We start from the raw sequence: 16,863 nt of genomic DNA, 5'->3' as shown, positions 1-16,863 counted from the left end.
TTTTATAAATGTAATTTTATTAGAATCATAGTAAGCATATTTGAAAACATTATAGGAAATTACAGTTTCAAGCAAGAAATTTAAAGTTTAGCATTTCTAAAATCCTAAGTCCCTAGCTAAGTTAAAATAAATGGAAATAAAGTAAAGTCTTTATGGGTTCTTACGTGCTCCAAGCAAAGTCCGTCAGCACGACACCCTCATCTGAAAGTTGAAAAGCAGCAGCCAGCACTAACCATAAGGCACGGGTTTTTTATACCTTTCTACGCTAGCTAATCTAAGTAAAGGAAAATTTTCTGCAAAAGTCGATGTCCCATTGGTCCGAAAGTGACAAGTGACATGTCACCCCATATTTCCAAACTTCCATTCTGTCATATTCTTTGAGACCATTGTCTTTATTGTACGTGGTCCAAAGCTTCCTTAGTTTGCAACAATTTTGAACAAGAGTTCTCACTGGTTTCATTTCACTTCCTCGGATGCCAAGTTATCAAAATGTTCTTTCTGCCGGTTTCTTTTTTTATTTTATTTTTTTTTTTTTTTTATTCCTCATATACCAATTATTTGGGTGCTCCAGACGGAGATCCTCTCCCCCCCCTGGCATCGCGATGTTACGACCACAGAGTTCGATGCCACAGAAGGCCGGAAAGAGATACTCCCCTCTAGTGTTTACTGTTTGCTTTATCCACCTCAACCTCTGTGACTTGGCGACCCTCGGATTGGTTAAGGACTAAGCACCAACAGTACCCAGGTGAAATCATCGGAATACTCTCATCTGTTCCGCCATGCCACAAGGAGCTCCCAGATCTTAGACTCTGAGGAATTATCACATGCTATATCAGACTCACTAGTATATATAATATACCTTAAACAATCAGAGAAAGTGGGAGCATCTTCAGATTTCCATACTTTACATATTTCTCGTCTTGCCAATAACATCACATAGAAAATAAATTTAGTCTGCTGATTCGCGAGATGGTAGTCCGTCTCCATACCGAACAGAATCATTACCGGTGAGACCACAATCCGTGTTCCTAGCACATCCATCAAAAAACCCTCCATTTTTTTCCCGGTTTCTGACCTTGGCCACGTCCGACAAAAATAATGACAGTGCTTCTTCATTGTTAAGTGAATGTAACGTTCATGGAAAACTTTAGGGTGGACATCGTGCTTCAGGCAGAAATTGAATTCATCTTTTTGCAAACTCGAGCAAACTAGGCCCAAAAACAGGCAACTTATTTTTCTAGTATAAAACAAACACAAGAAAAGTATTAATGAAAGAAATATTATTTTATTCTGTTTCCACCCTTCGTTTACTAATAAATTAACCCACCCTATTAGTCTAGTGTTACCTAGCAAGAAGCAAACAAATAAAGCAGCATTTTATATCTACCAGTCTTCATGAATCCATGAAATCTTATATGCACCTATAATAGTAGAAATAACATCACATAGACAAGGAAAGCAAAACAAGCGCATACCACTTTTAAATCTGCTGCCGTTAGTAATGACAAAAATGAAAACGACAAAATTAATTTATTATTTTTGCACAAACAAAAGATGCAACAATAATGCACGTTTATGAGCACACATGTTAATATCCCCATGTGTAAAGTTTAATCTAAGTTGAGTTAGCATAACACATCACAAATCATTAATATTATTAATTTATATTATGGAAGTGTGACTTCACGAGTTTAAACAAAATTTTATTTTCTATCTCGCTTCATCAACTCCCTCATCTGGTGATTAACAAATCACCATACCACCACCCAAAATTTGGAAAATTTAGACTACTAGGAAAATGATTCAAATTAATTTGAGTTAGTATTTCTAGAAATTTGTTTCTGCAAAATCCTTGCAATTGTCATACTGTGCTCTGTGCAATTCTTGTTACTCAATCTCCCTTTCTTCTTCTTTATTAATTTTATAAATTCTTCTCTTTTCTCTCATTTGTTTCTTTCTCTTATGCAACAAACAACCAATTTTCGTCAGAACAAATATGAATATTATCACAATCAAAGGTGCCAAAATCTTGCCAAGAACTGAACTTCCAATTTCATGGAACCAATTTTTTATAGTTTGAAATCTCTTTGAAAGTCTTTCTGAAAAATCTTCTTCTTCCAATGGAATTATCTCTGAATGCATTTCAGTAATGTTCTTAATATACATCTCAATGTTCTTACTCTCATCAGGAATGTAAGTGCAACAATGTTGCACATGTAAAACACCGCAGACTCCTCCCTCTTTTGCAAGGAGTATGTCTAAAGCAAGGCGATCTTGAATCACCATAGATCTAATTGCAATGACCTCAACATTCACTAATTGGAAACCATCAGCTGTATCTGTTGACAATCTGTCAACAATTGTGGATAATTTTCTGATTCTCCCTGCATTCAGGGTTATACCTACTAAAGGTATCACTGCTTCAAAAATATCTCCCAAAATTTCTGTAAAAGTTTCTCTTTTAGCCCTATTTACATAATTATTAATTTTGAACAATCCTTCTGTATTTCTATCAACATGAAAGATTTTAGGGAAAACAATCCCAACATAACAAGTCCCATACCAATGGTCAGGAAGGTTGTAGTAAGCTTTGTCACCACAAACAAAATAAATCCCAGGGAAAATTGGATCTTTTCCACCTTTGAATCCCCAACCTCCCAAAATCTGATATGTATCTTCACAATTGCTCGCACCCACAAAGTAATTATCAAAAAGTGTATTGTCCCTTCTAATGCAAAGCTTACCACTAATTGGTTTGTCTATGTGAATTGCAGCATTATCAAGTGTTTTACCATTTAACTTCTCATCCTCTTTTTACCAGAACTTAGACTTAGTCTGCTTGACTATTTCATTTCTCTTGTAAATTGCTCTCCTCTCCTCAACTAGGTTCAAAAATGTCTTCCCTTCAACACTTAATTTGCAGGTTAGATTGTTTTTGTAAGCATACTCATATGTGAGTTCATTAGTAACAAGGAAAAATTCCCTCATCTGTTTAGCCTTTTTATGCTTATTTAAAGTAGCCTCAATTTTTAAATTAGCAAAAATTTCATCATAATTCGAATAATAATATTCTAAGCGTCCAGTTTGATAGAACAGACTAGCTAACACACTACATGTTACACCATATGTAAGAGGAAGCATATTGTATGTCACTCCCTCAGAAACAGAAGCAGGTAATTTAACACAAACATAGCAGTCTTTAGCATTCATTACTTTGACATATTCGCTCAAAAGCCTTGTAAATGTATTGCTTGAAAAATCACTAATAGATTTGTCCTGATGAATGTCAGGTTGATGATCAATAACTTTGCCTTTTACACTATGTTTGTTTTGACTAACTGAAGCTTTACTTGTCATGTTTACTTTGTGAAAATCTTTGTTAATTTCAAAAGGAATAACAACAGCTAAAATTAACCAGAGCAGAATCAAAATGAGCACACACACCAGAGTCATCCTACAGCATCGCTTAAAAATGGAACACCTTGAAGTACTCTGTTCCATGACGTAAGGCATCTTTTATTATCTTTGCCTTAAAAGAAAACAAAAAATTATTTTAAAAACGATCTAATTAATTAATTATTATTTACACCCCCCTTTTTAAAAGAACTTTTTTTTTTTTTTTAAACCCTAACAGTGTTTCTTCGACCTTATGTCACAAACAATTTTTCTCAGCTAAACAAAATTTCTTCGACCTCATGTCACCTAACAAGATTTCTTCGGCCTTTTGCCAAAATTAAAAACTCAAAAATCCAAATTAAAATCTCTATACTTCAATCATTGTCACTAATCTCTTCAATTTCTTCTTCTTCTTGGCTGCTATCGTAAATATCAATAACAGGTGGAATCACTAGATGAGACCACTCAGGAGAATTATATTTTTGATTTGGCTTTATAATCCTCCTTGTCTTTCTTGTCACTACTTCAATTTTTCTTCCAACTCCAACTTCCTTTTCACAATCCTTTTGACTACTTATTTCTTCCACCTGCTCCTTTGATTTTTTGATTAATCTGACTCTCAATCTTCCACCTGGCCAGAAATCTGTTTTTCTCAAGAATTTTCTTTTTGGTTCAGAAACATTTACTTCTGACTTCCAGGATCTCTTCTTTGCACTTCTACTTTCACCATCTACGTCACTTTCTCCAGAATCGTAGTCTGAAACTTCAATGATTGACTCAGGAATTTTTCTATTCGGCAGTTTCACTCTGTCAGGAACTATGCTTTGTCTTCCATCACTGGTACTCGGTAATTCGTCCTCCTCCTCTTCTTCAATTACCTCCAACTTCCCAGTTTCTGGTTTTCCGTTCCTTGCTTCAGAGCTTGATTTCTGCTTTTCGATACTCTCCTGGTCAGAAATTTCAATTTGTTCAGCTTCTCTGTCTCCAATAGAATTTACTCCATTTATCTTCTTAACTGAATCTTCAGTTGTCTTCCCTTTTAATAGATTCTCTTCTTCTCCAGAATCTATTTCAATAATTTCCAAATCTTTTCTTTTCAACTTTTCATTCACAGGTACATGTTCCAGATGTCGACCTCCCTGTCGATCTTCAGAATCTGGATTTGTTTCACTTTCTACTTCGGAATCAGAATCTTCCGTAGTATCACTCTCATCATCAGAATTTTCAGGAGTAGGCACTGGAATAGTATGACTAGGATGGATCCACCTTTTTAATCCTCTGCACTTAACTGCATTTGTAGTGACCAGAATAATTTGTCTAGGCTTCTGCCACCTAGGAACCAGACAATTTCTTCTTCGATGTACTTTTGTTCTGACCCAATCACCAGGTTTCAAATCATGAGTCTGAACTTTCTCATTTGATTGTGCTTCAGTTCCCACCTGATTAGACACAGAAGTCACTATATCAGATAACCTCTTACAGTAATCCAAAATAGCACTGTCATTTATAATTAACAATTTGCCTACAGGTACAAAAGCTTGTCTCATGACTCTTCCCATGAGAATTTCATGAGGACTCAAACCTGTCTTTTTATCAGGTGTACTTCTTAATGACATTAAGACAAGTGGAAGAGCATCAGTCCACTTTACACCAGTTTCTAAACACATTTTTCCAATTCTGTTTTTTATTGTTCCATTAATCTGTTCTACCACCCCAGATGCCTCTGGTCTGTATGCACAGTGTATCTTCTGCTCAATATTCAATGCCTCACATATTAGTTTCATAAGTTTGTTATCAAAATGGCTTCCTCCATCACTCTCAATAGTGACAGGAAAACCGTACCTTGGGATAATTTCTCTGAGCAGCAGTTGTGCTACAGTAATTGAATCACAATGTCGTGTAGGAAAAGCTTCTACCCATCTTGAAAACAAACAAACAATCACAAGAACATATTTCAAACAATTGTGTAGAGGCATCTCAATGAAATCCATCTGCAACCTGGTAACAGGACCACCCTCTCGACCAATTACCCCTGTTCCCACAACTGATTTTCTGATGGGGTTCATTTGTTGGCATGACAAACACCTTTGACAAAAAGACTCTGCAATCGTTCTGAATTTTGTGTTAAACCAAGTCTCACGGAAAAGTCTGATCATAGCATCTCTTCCAAGGTGAGCTGGACCATGATATAATCTAGCCATGTCAGCAATCAAACAATTTGGTAAAACTATTCTACCATCTTTGTAAGTCCACACTCCATCCTCATCACGTGGTCTACATTCTGCTCTCAACCATAAATCTTTTTCCTCATCATCTGCTTCATTTTGTAAGTCCCTGATTTCCTGCCATGTCTCTACTGTTGTTGTTAGCATTAATGAATTTGAATCACATTCTTTACTTTTTTCCCGATTGTATGCGCGACAATTTTTCGCACAAAATTTAGCAGTTTCATCTGCATAGGCATTTCCCTTTGAAATATAATCCACTCCTTTTGTATGTGCAGCGCACTTTACAATTGCAATCTCTTTAGGCAATTGTATACCATCAATTAATCTTTTAATAAAAACTGCATTTTTAATTGGTGACCCTGATGAAGTTAAATAGCCCCTCTGGGACCAGAGCTGTCCATAATCATGCACAACTCCGTACCCATATTGACTATCAGTAATGATGGTAACTCTTTTATCTTTTGATATTTCACAAGCACGAATCAAAGCAATCAATTCAGCCACTTGTGCTGAACGAATTCCCTCAAGACATGATGCTTCTTCAACATCTGCAACTGTACAAACTGAGTACGCTGCCTTCAAAACGCCGCCTTCTGTCCTCAGACAGGAGCCATCCACAAAGTAGACGACATCTGATTCAGGCAAAGGTACATCTTTAATATCCTGCCTCGGTTTGGTGCAAAATTCCATGACATCCAAACACTCATGTTCCACTTCATTCTCATCAACAATTTCTGAATCAGGTAATAAAGTAGATGGATTTAAATTCAAGCATCTTGAAATGGAAACATTGTCTGCTCCTAGAATGATTTTCTCATATTTTGTCAACCTGCTGCTGGTTAAATGTTGAGTTTTACCTCTTGTCAGTAATATTTCAACTGAATGAGGCACAAAAACTTTCACAGGAAATCCCATTATGATTCCTTCGCTTTGTTCAAGACTAACACTAGTAGCTGCAACTGCTTTCAAACAACCTGGTAAGGCTTTAGCTACAGGATCAAGAACTGCAGAGAAATATGCAATGGGTTTCTTCAAATTCCCATGTCTCTGAATTAACACAGACAATGCACATCCTTCTCTTTCACTACAATATAGTTCAAAACCTTTCTCATAATTTGGCATGCCTAAAGCAGGAGCTTGACATAAGCTCTTTTTCAAATTCTCAAAACACTCCAACTCAGCTTCATTAAGAATAATTGGATCTTTTAAATCAGACTTAGTAAGTCTCTGTAATGGTTTTGCAATTACTGAAAATCCACTTATCCATTGTCGACAGTAGCCAACCATTCCCAAAAACATCCTAACCTGTCTCTGTGTTCTCGGTGGCTGCATTGCTTGAATCATTTTTATTCTCTCAACTGTCACCTGTCTTTTCCCTTTAGCAATTCTATGACCAAGATATTTCACTTCTTGTTTACAAAACTGCAATTTTGCTGGAGACACTTTATGTCCTTCATCTGCAAGATGGTTCAGAAGTATTATGGTGTCTGTCACACAATTTTCTCTTGTTTTAGCAGCAATCAACAAGTCGTCGATATACTGCACCAACGTTGACCTGCCAGGTAAATCTAAATCTTCCAAAGATCTTTTTAACAGCTCATTAAAGATTGAAGGACTCTCTGTATACCCCTGAGGAATTCTACACCATGCGAGGGTCCTACTCTGGAATCTGAAAGCAAACATTTCCTGACTCTCTGGATGTAAAGGAACAGTAAAGAACGCATTGCAAAGATCAATGACAGTGTACCATTCAGCATCATGTGGAATCTGATACAAAATAACTGCTGGGTTTGGAACTACAGGACAACATGGAACTACAATTTGATTGATTTTTCTCAAATCTTGAACGATTCTATACGTTCCATTCGATTTCTTAATTCCCATGATCGGTGAATTACAAGGACTACTCCCAATTCCCTTTAAAACACCTTGTTTAATGAATTTTTCAATCACAGGTATAACTCCCTCAATTGTCTCCGCTTTCATCTTGTACTGAGGAATATTAGGAAATTCTATTCCCTGCTTCAATGTAATTTTGACTGGATCGACATGTTTCATTAGACCCATCTCATTTCCAGTCAAATCCCAAATTTCAGATTTTACTGTATTTTTGAGCCCCTCTGGCAGAATTTCTTTTTCAAATGTAGGAAACAAATTTGATTCCTCTGATTCCATCAGCATCATTGTCATTCTGTACAAGCCATCTTCTTCTATTGTTTGCAATTCAACCCCATCAGGAGAACAATATATTCTGCAATTCATTTTGCACAATATATCTCTGCCCAATAAATTTACTGGACTACTATTACAAACCACAAACCTGTGTTTGTCTTTAAAATTTCCAATTTCGACCGGTACCGGGTCAGTTAGGTCAGTCCTGATCTGTTGATTACTTACTCCGACAACTTGGATGGTTTCCCCAGAGAGAGGTAGGTTTTCAATTTCTACTGATCTAACAGTAGAACGGGTAGCACCAGTGTCCACTAGAAAAGTGATGTCTACATCATTAACTTTCCCGTTTACAAAAGGACCAGACTGGTCAACCTCAAGAGTGGCTCCAATAACACACTCTTCCCCCTCTCTCGGGCACCGTCAGAAGTAATCACTTCCCTGTCCTTCTGTTAACAAAAACTGTTGTGAAGCATTTTGCACAGTTTGCCTTTGGGATTTTATTACCTGTTCATCTCCTTGAAATCCCACACCAGAATTATATTTTTGTATTCCCCCACAATTAGGAAAAGGAGGTTGTGGCAATTGATTCTGCTGGTGATTCACCTGATGCTGCAGCTGTCGCTGAAGATTTAACTCATTTAAATTCTGTTGTAACTGTAGCTGTCGCTGCAGATCAACATCATTCTGCATCTGTGGATTTAACAATGGATTTTTTAAATTTCTTGGTGGTTTTTTACATTCGTCTCTCCAGTGTCCAATCTCGCCACAATTAAAACAAGGCAATTTTTGTTTCATCTCTTCGATTTTAGGATTACATTTTCTGATAATATTATTACCCTTAAATTTTCCTTGACCAAGATTTGAATTTGCAGTCTGAACAAAATTTGTGTTTTTATTTCCAAGATTAGCAATCTGTTGTTCAGCTACTTTCACTTGAGCCCACATTGCCTTTTCCTTAAGCTTCTTCTGTCTCACTTCTAATTCATCACTACAGTATTTTGCTTTTCTTAAAATGTCATCAACAGAAAGTGCTTGCCATCCGACAATACTGTTCCTAATCATATCAGCAATTTCTGGTTTCAAACCATATACAAATCTGTAGACGAAATGACTCATATCTTTTTCGTCTAGTTTTTTATAGCCACTGTATTGTTTAAAAATCAACAGTAACCTTTCGTAAAATGAATGAACTGATTCCTTTGGTTCTTGGTTTGTTCTTTCTATTTTAACCCAATCAACCTCTTTAGGCGGAATTTTTTCTTTTAACCAGTAAATCACTTTTTCATAAAAATCCATTACAATCGGATTAGGAGCACCTGTTTCTTTTATTCGTTCAGGTTCAACTTTTGGCCAACTTATGGATATTTTGCATTCTGTCCAAAGATCCGATGGGACAACAATGTCAAAAAATCAATCCAGATCAATCCACAGAACTTTTGAGACTTTGATGAACCTGTCTACCTGTCTATACCACTCAACAGGTTTTTCTCTCAGCCTCGGAAAATCATTTGTAAACAGTAGTATGTCCTGTCTTGACCATGGGACATGAACATACCCTCCACCTGCAATCTCTCTCATTGGAAATTGTTTTGACAATTTTTCTAATTTCTCATCTTCCTTCTTTCTTGTCCATTTAACTCTCCACTTACTCAACTCTCCCAGTTTTTTTATATAAACAATCAAATCTTTTATGTGCATTATTCTTCCCATTGAGTTCAAATTCTCAATGCCATTTTCTGAAAAGTCTAATCTGTAATGTTTTGCAAAATTCTTTTGCCTGCTTAAATCAATTTCAAGTTCTGCTGCTAGTTCATCCAACTGATCATATTTGTTTTTCGTTTTCCACTGAATACTCTTACAAATGAACAGAAGTTCATCATCTCGATAAAATTTTAAACTGTCAGGACCTATTGTACCAATTATTAATTCTTCTAAATTAGCTTTTAATTTTGCAACATCAAGTTTAGGTTTAGTCACTCTGACTTCAGAACACTCAGCATCAGATTCTGCACCCATCGGTGATTTAGGAAATGAATCCTCATTAAAAGTTAGATTAGGCATTCTTGTTTTTGAAGAATTAATTTTAGATATGTCTGAATAACAATTTTCGGCAACCCTTTGAATTTCTGCATTTAAATGGATAGTCAAACCTGGCTTATTAATTTCTCTTTGCTCAAAGACAGGCTGAACAGGACCAATCGTTACTGGAACTGTCACAGCTTCCATACTTTTTGTTATTTGTCGAATTAATTCTTCTTTTGATCGTAAATACTCAGAAGAATTCCCAGCTTCCACATTTCTGACTTCTCTCACATAATTTTTTGGAGCTTCCCTTTCTCTTGGAATTAATGAAAAATGTCTACCTTCATTACAGACATCCGCATTTGTTTCAGTTTCAAATTTTCTTGGAGTTTCAAAAGATTCAGAATTATTTGGATAAATCTTAGAAGAATCAATAACTGGAGGTGCACTCGGTGTGATTTCTGTAGAAACCATCGGAGTAGACCATGACCTAGGAGGTCTCAAAGGCTCATTCCTTTTATTAGAAGTGAAAATTTCTTCTAAAACTGTATCTTCAGTTTCACTCTCTACAGAAGCATTATTTTTCTTTTCAGTTCTTTTTTCACTAGGAGAACCTAAAACCATTTCTCTAATTAAATAGAGTCCCTCACTCATACTTCCCTGTCTCCACATTCTCATCCTGTCTTCATGTGTCTCCCTTCTATAACTTGGAGTTTTAGGAGGTCTTTTAATTCCACTTGCTTCTCTTTGTAATTGAAACATCTCATCCTCCCATTCGACTAAAGCTTCAAATTGGATGTATGACATTACAACGCATGCATTTACATCGCATGCCTTTACAACGTAAGTATTACAACGCAGTCCATTACAACGCATAGTGCTTTGGGGTGCTGGATAGTGAATAGTTTAATTTACTATTCCAACTCCAGTCCCCGTGGACACTAGGGAAGGTTATTGGATAGTAAATTAACCTATTCCCTATCCTAGAGCGCCCCCCAGAGCAATGCGTTGTAATAGTTTGTGTTGTAAAAGTTGCGTTGTAAAGGTAGTGCGTTGTAAAAGTTTCGTTGTAAAGGCTGTTCACCTTCAAATTGAGTAGGTCTCGGTTTTGGAATAAGAGCATTCATTTTCTCTCTCAAATTTCTCAAAACCTTTACGTTAAACGAACCATCATCAGGCCAAACCAAAACACCATCATCCTTAGTGTAGTGTTTCCAAATATCAAACCACAAAACAGTATGATAACCATATTCACCTTCCATATATGCTGCAGGTGTTTTGTACTTATGAAGTAATTTACCACCTCGCGTTTCAATTTTCTTGTCAGGTGAGATAAACATTTTTAGCTTCTGAAATAACGTTGGCTTTTTCTCAACATGTTTAAAATTATAACTCATTTTTTAAAATGTAAATTTAATTAAAAATTTTTGTTCGTAAAATATTTCCGGGATATTCCGCACAGCTAACCAATCCGTGCGCGAAACACACTAACAAGCCAATGAGAGTTGAGCCACGTCACTATTTTGCTCAACCAATAGATGTGGAAATTTTCTAAAAAGCCAATTAGCTTACAGCTCGTCAGAAACTCAAGAACCAATCAGAACACAGCTAGTGACGTATATCACCCAATCACAGCGCGGCTCTGTGACGTACACAGCAGCTGCGGTTTCTCACTTGTCTCCCTCAGCGCTCACCCCTCCTTCACAAAATCTTTTCACAGCGCCATTTTAAAGCACTTTTTCAATTAGAATTAATTTTAACAATGACAAGAAAGACTCATCTGTCTGTTTCTCTAAAAAGTGATAGAATTTCAATCACTCAAATATTCTCTTTCTCGGAATAGAAGGCGCTATTCCCATAGAATACACAATTGCCAGTACAGTAATCTTTTTACTCTACCCTTCATACAAGTAATTATGAACTCATTTTCCTCAGAACGCACAACTAAGTGACTGTTCGAAAGTTCCACTTGAACATAATTTACAAAACAACCTCGCACTTTCACACGGAAAAAGTCCCTAAATTCAAACACACATGAAATCCGTACAGGACTCTCACCTGTTTATAGAAATCATGCACCGTTAGTAGAATAACGACGTTATCCGTACAGGACTTTCACCTGTTTATAGATATAAAACATGTACCCCTACAGGACTCTCACCTGTTTATAGATAATCATGCACCGACGTTACTCTACCCCTCATTCGAGCTCGAATATATACTAATACTTTTATCACAGTGAGTTTTATAACAGGCTCTCAGTCCCTATACTCATGCTGTTCAAATTTCTTAGATAATCCTCACTATACAACTTTCACACCTAGCCCTAAAATGTGTTGCACGGCCACAACACTTGTGATACACGGCGATATCACTACTCTGAAACAGATCAAATGCCCTGTGTGACTACCTTCTCATCACACAATCTGTACCGGTACTACTCACATATAGCACAAAAACAAACTCAACATGTGTTAAACATCGATCCTATATCTATACCATAACAAACTGGTTACCTTTAGCAACCATCAATCTCTGCTACCAGAAGAATTGATCCAGCGGCCTATAGGAAATATGTCATAAGTAACGCTACCTAACTCTATTACCTATTACATTAAACACTACTCTAACTCATGGACCCATTAATCAAATATGACATATTCTGACCTACTGAATCAGGTGGCCAAATTAAACTTATATACAACTTATTTACAAATTATATACAACCGCGGTAAAAGATAACATCATTTGAACAAATCCTAACTATTTAAATGACCACCATGGCGATGGCATCTAGCTAATAGTAACCCACACTTCTGAATAATCAAGACCAGCTTGTTTCCAAAAGTAAGATTTTATTAACTAATTTAGATTGTTGTGAATATAATTTTATAAATGTAATTTTATTAGAATCATAGTAAGCATATTTGAAAACATTATAGGAAATTACAGTTTCAAGCAAGAAATGTAAAGTTTAGCATTTCTAAAATCCTAAGTCCCTAGCTAAGTTAAAATAAATGGAAATAAAGTAAAGTCTTTATGGGTTCTTACGTGCTCCAAGCAAAGTCCGTCAGCACGACACCCTCATCTGAAAGTTGAAAAGCAGCAGCCAGCACTAACCATAAGGCACGGGTTTTTTATACCTTTCTACGCTAGCTAATCTAAGTAAAGGAAAATTTTCTGCAAAAGTCGATGTCCCATTGGTCCGAAAGTGACAAGTGACATGTCACCCCATATTTCAAAACTTCCATTCTGTCATATTCTTTGAGACCATTGTCTTTATTGTACGTGTTCCAAAGCTTCCTTAGTTTGCAACAATTTTGAACAAGAGTTCTCACTGGTTTCATTTCACTTCCTCGGATGCCAAGTTATCAAAATGTTCTTTCTGCCGGTTTCTGACCTTGGCCACGTCCGACAAAAATAATGACAGCGCTTCTTCATTGTTAAGTGAATGTAACGTTCATGGAAAACTTTAGGGTGGACATCGTGCTTCAGGCAGAAATTGAATTAATCTTTTTGCAAACTCGAGCAAACTAGGCCCAAAAACAGGCAACTTATTTTTCTAGTATAAAACAAACACAAGAAAAGTATTAATGAAAGAAATATTATTTTATTCTGTTTCCACCCTTCGTTTACTAATAAATTAACCCACCCTATTAGTCTAGTGTTACCTAGCAAGAAGCAAACAAATAAAGCAGCATTTTATATCTACCAGTCTTCATGAATCCATGAAATCTTATATGCACCTATAATAGTAGAAATAACATCACATAGACAAGGAAAGCAAAACAAGCGCATACCACTTTTAAATCTGCTGCCGTTAGTAATGACAAAAATGAAAACGACAAAATTAATTTATTATTTTTGCACAAACAAAAGATGCAACAATAATGCACGTTTAGGAGCACACATGTTAATATCCCCATGTGTAAAGTTTAATCTAAGTTGAGTTAGCATAACACATCACAAATCATTAATATTATTAATTTATATTATGGAAGTGTGACTTCACGAGTTTAAACAAAATTTTATTTTCTATGTCGCTTCATCACTGGCTGCATCTTTCCTTTCAGAGTGAGGGGCAGGGTCCTCAGCCGCCCAGCAGGGGGGTGGAGCCAGCATTGTGGAAGGCAGGCACAGCCCTATTCAGCCCAGGTGCTAACTCCTCCCACCACTCCAGTTGCAATTGCAGTCATTCAGCCTAGTGCTGACTCATCCAGCCTCCTGGGGAATTCCCCAGCCCCTGTCACTCTCAAACCAGACAGTCAATACACAAACAGGCCCAGGCACACAGAAGGGTCAGACAAGAGAACAGCAACTTTCTAAAAGTGCTTTTCTCAAACACAGGATTTAAAAACAACCTTTCCTAAAAGATGTGTTATTAAATTCTGAGTTCAGGGATACTAGATACTTATGCCCTATCTTGTTCCTATGGGAAGAAATGCTGTTAACCACTGTAGCCAGCATCCCCCATGTTAACCTATGGAGCAAGATAGCCTTACAGTGGTGAAAAACGAAAATGGCTGCCATTCACTACCAGAGCATGTCACCTGCACTAGTACATGCTCTACCTTTTACATACACTGCACCCTGCCCAGGGGGGTACCTTGGGCCTTCCATAGGGGTGACTGATGTGCACAAAAAGGGAAGGGTTAGGCCTGGTCAGTGGGGACACTGACCAGGAGGACATGGCAGTTCTAAACTGCCCATAGGCACTGCAGTGGCAGGCCTGAGACATCATTTTAGGGCTACTCCTGTGGGTGGCACAATCAGTGCTGCAGGCCCACTAGTAGCATTTGTCATCACCAGCCCTGGCACACCCAGTGCACTTTACTAGGGACTTCATGGTGATACAAATATGCCAAACATGTATATCCAATCAGAATAATAATTTACACAGAGAGCATATGCACTTTAGCACTGATCAGCAGTGGTAAAGTGCGCAGAGTCGTATTGCCAACAGCCACGGGTCAGGAAAAATAAGGGAGGAAGAAGCAAAAAGTTTGGGCATGACCCTGCAGAGAAGGGCCAGTTCCAACAACGGTGATGGATCAAGCCCTGATCTTTGGACTGGGTAAGAGTGGTCTGCTTAATTCAGACACTCTGTTCATCACCACCCCCTTTTCTGAATCATTTTGTCCACCATAAGCGTGGAAGGGTATACTCAGACATGAGTCCCTTGCTCACTGCTCCATCAGGATTCAAGCAAGCCGGGCCGACGACGCCTGAAATGGCAGAAACCGGTCCCCGGAAGCTTGTCTCCTTTCTGGTGAAGAATTGGCTTGGTAGTTTGGTCTGCCCTGTTCCCATGATGCACTGGGCCAGGGACAGACTAATTTGCATATAGCCAGGTTCTGAGCTGGGATGGGGCAGTGAGCTAAATAACGGTGATGGATCAAGCCCTGATCTTTGGACTGGGTAAGAGTGGTCTGCTTAATTCAGACACTCTGTTCATCACCACCCCCTTTTCTGAATCACTTTGTAAACCCCTGCGCCACATTATACCTGCACCAGGTATAATGTATGCAAAGGGGGCGTATTGACGCAAGGAAGGGTCATAGAAGTGACGCAGTGAAATCTATGAGATTTCACTGCGTCACTTTTAGGACGCCGTTGCGTCAAAATCTTGCGCCTGCCTCACAGCAGGCGTAAGACTGACACAGGCCCTTTCACATGGGGCTTTCCCCATGTGAAAGGACGCATTGCTGGGGTTGCGTCACTTTTGTGTGACACACTCCAGCAATGCGTCACTTTTGCGCTTAAAGATACGTCAGAAATACTGACGTATCTGTAACTCCTTGCGACATGATGCGTCTTACATTAAATATGACGCATCAGGAATGTCGCGAGGAGAGCGCATTGAGAAGTGATGCATCGCTGCTTTCACGCATCGATGCGTCATTTCTCATAAATGAGGCCCTGAGTGAGAGAGGAAAGAAACATAAGTGAGGGAGTGTGGCTGTGTTATAGGGAGTGAGTGTGATAGAAGAGGAGTGACAGACTAAGGGGTCAAAGAGAATGAGGCTAACAGAGAGAGAAAGAGGGAAGGGGAGTGTAGAACTAGGAGGACAGACGGAGTAAGAGAAGGAGTTAATGAAGTGGAGTAAGGAGAGTAAGGGAAGGGAAAACAGTGAAGGAGTGAAGGAAGGGAAGAGAGAGGAAAGAAAGTAAAGGAGAAGGTCTGAAAGAAGGTGAGTGTGAGAGTATGGCTCAGTTATAGGGAGTGAGCGTGATAGAAGAGGAGTGAGAGACTAAGAGGACAGAGACAGTGAGACTAACAGAGAGAGAGTGAGAAAAGGGGAGTGAGTAAGTTAGAGGACAGAGGGATTGAGAGAAGGAATTACCGAAGTGGAGTAAGGGGAATAAGGGAAGGGAAAAGAGTGAAGGAGCTAAGGATGGGAAGAGAGAGGAAGGGAAGTAAAGGAAAAGGTTTCAAAGAAGGTGAGTGTGGGAGTATAACTGAGTTATAGGGAGTGAGCGTGACAGAAGAGGAGTAGAGACTAAAGAGACGGAGAGAATGAGGCTTACAGAGAGAGAATGAGGTAAGGGGAGTGTAGAAGTAAGAGGACAGAGGGAGTAAGACAAGGAATTAGTGAAGTGGAGTAAGGGAAGGGAAAATAGTGAAAGAGCGAAGGATGGGAAGAGAGAGGAAGGAAAGTAAAGGAGAAGGTCTGACAGAAGATGAGTGTGAGAGTATGTCTCAGTAATAGGGAGTGAGCGTAATAGAAGAGGAGTGAGAGACTAAGAGGATGGAGAGAATGGGGGTAACAGAGAGAGAGTGAGAAAAGGGAAGTGAGTAAGTTAGAGGACAGAGGGATTGACAGAAGCAGTTACTGAAGGGCAGTAAGGGGAGTAAGGAAAGGGAAAAGAGTGAAGGAGTGAAAGAAGATGAGTGTGAGAGTATGTCTCAGTAATAGGGAGTGAGCGTGACAGAAGAGGAGTGAGAGACTAAAGGGACGGAGAGAATGAGGCTAACAGAGAGAGAATGAGGTAAGGGGAGTGTTGAAGTAAGAGGACAGACGGAGTAAGAGAAGGAGTTAATGAA

This window comes from Lissotriton helveticus, chromosome 2_1 (genome assembly GCF_964261635.1).
Source record: "Lissotriton helveticus chromosome 2_1, aLisHel1.1, whole genome shotgun sequence".
In the NCBI taxonomy this organism is placed as follows: Eukaryota; Metazoa; Chordata; class Amphibia; order Caudata; family Salamandridae; genus Lissotriton; species Lissotriton helveticus.
This window is presented reverse-complemented; position numbering follows the sequence as displayed.